General features: G+C 41.5%; 2 non-coding genes and 1 pseudogene across 2 annotated transcripts; all 3 read left to right on the top strand.

Moving 5' to 3' along the window:
- The first annotated feature begins 564 nt into the window (after window positions 1–564).
- Window positions 565–661, top strand: LOC123171702 (small nucleolar RNA R64/Z200 family). The gene has a single exon (XR_006485372.1). It is a non-coding gene; the product is annotated as a small nucleolar RNA R64/Z200 family (small nucleolar RNA).
- An 84-nt stretch (window positions 662–745) lies between these two features.
- LOC123171690 (small nucleolar RNA Z199) lies at window positions 746–830 on the top strand. The gene has a single exon (XR_006485363.1). It is a non-coding gene; the product is annotated as a small nucleolar RNA Z199 (small nucleolar RNA).
- A 174-nt stretch (window positions 831–1,004) lies between these two features.
- On the top strand, window positions 1,005–1,083 carry LOC123171694 (uncharacterized; annotated as a pseudogene).
- The last annotated feature ends 243 nt before the right edge of the window (window positions 1,084–1,326 follow it).

The following is a 1,326-nucleotide window of genomic DNA, read 5'->3' on the forward strand; positions in this document are numbered from 1 at the left end:
AGGTGCAGCAGCTCGATTTGATTTGATGTGATTGGATTCAGTTTCCTCACGCCGCTCTGTTTGCAGTACAGGCTCTGTTGGTCGGTCTTCAATTATTCATGTTGCTGCTGCTACATGAGGAACCTCTTCAATTCTGCCTCCATTGCGGCCGCCGCAGCTTCCACCTCCAGAAGGGCACCTGATCCTCGTGCGATTACCCGGGCGCCCGCATCTGCAAGTGTAAGCTCCCGCTCCCTCCGTTCTAGATCTCTAGGTCTATTGCTGTCATGCGCCACGTTCTTGATGTTGCGTGTCCTCATGTGGATGCCACGAACGGCGCTGCTCCTACGTGTAGATTTGATTTGCCGCATTAATATGTGGTTGTTGTCTCACCGTGGTTGTTCGAATTGAGATGCACCCAGTTGATTCGTCATCTCGGGTCATAACTTTTCGGCATTCCCTGTTGATGTAGCTTGTTGGATGCATAGTATGATCTCCCAATGGGAATTATTAGTGAATGGTGATGTCTGTGGTCACGAGATCCTCGGTTGCATCTGGTTTCTCAGTGCCGTTTCCGCGGTTTGCAAAATGTTGTGATGAATCATGAAATCTACGACGTATGTCAGACTTCAGAGATGCCATTTGGCATTGATGAGAAGATATTTCATAATCTGAGCAATAATGTTTGCATTTCATACCGATAGTTGCCAAACTATAAATTGTTATAGCCTTTTTTCTTGATGTCCATGCATGCTTATATGTTTGAGGGTCAAGTGATGAGGAATAAACCATCAACAATATGATGGAGCTATGCTCCTCTGATTCTTAGTATTTAAGTCTCTGATGGTACCTGAACACCCTGATATGTTTGTGGCTTTCTATGCTATCCACATACTGAAGGAAGTCTTGCTATCTTCAAAACAAATATAATTTTGCTTGAACGAGTTTATAAATTGAACTATCTCCACAACAAAGATATTTACCATTTGTAGTTCCAATCTAAAGTGTTGCTTGATTTCATTTGTGGTTCAAGTGATGATGGGAAACTCCAACAATATGACAGGAGTTACACTCCTGTGATTCGTAGTTTAAAGTCTGATGATTTCTTATCTTCAAATAACTGTTGTCTTGTGAAATGAAATTCTGCTCACGTTCTTGTTTTTTTACGAATTGCTTGATGCAATTTCTAAGTCTGGTGTTTTTGAATAAATTGCAGCAATATGACAGGACCATGTTTTGTACTAGTTTTCTGTTTGATTTCTCCATCCAAAATTTTCCTTTGCCTTCTGTTTTGCAATCTTGTTTCACTTGTCTTCTCTGACTTCTACCATGATCATTTCCGAATGT

This window comes from Triticum aestivum, chromosome 7D (assembly GCF_018294505.1).
Source record: "Triticum aestivum cultivar Chinese Spring chromosome 7D, IWGSC CS RefSeq v2.1, whole genome shotgun sequence".
NCBI classification, from domain to species: Eukaryota; Viridiplantae; Streptophyta; class Magnoliopsida; order Poales; family Poaceae; genus Triticum; species Triticum aestivum.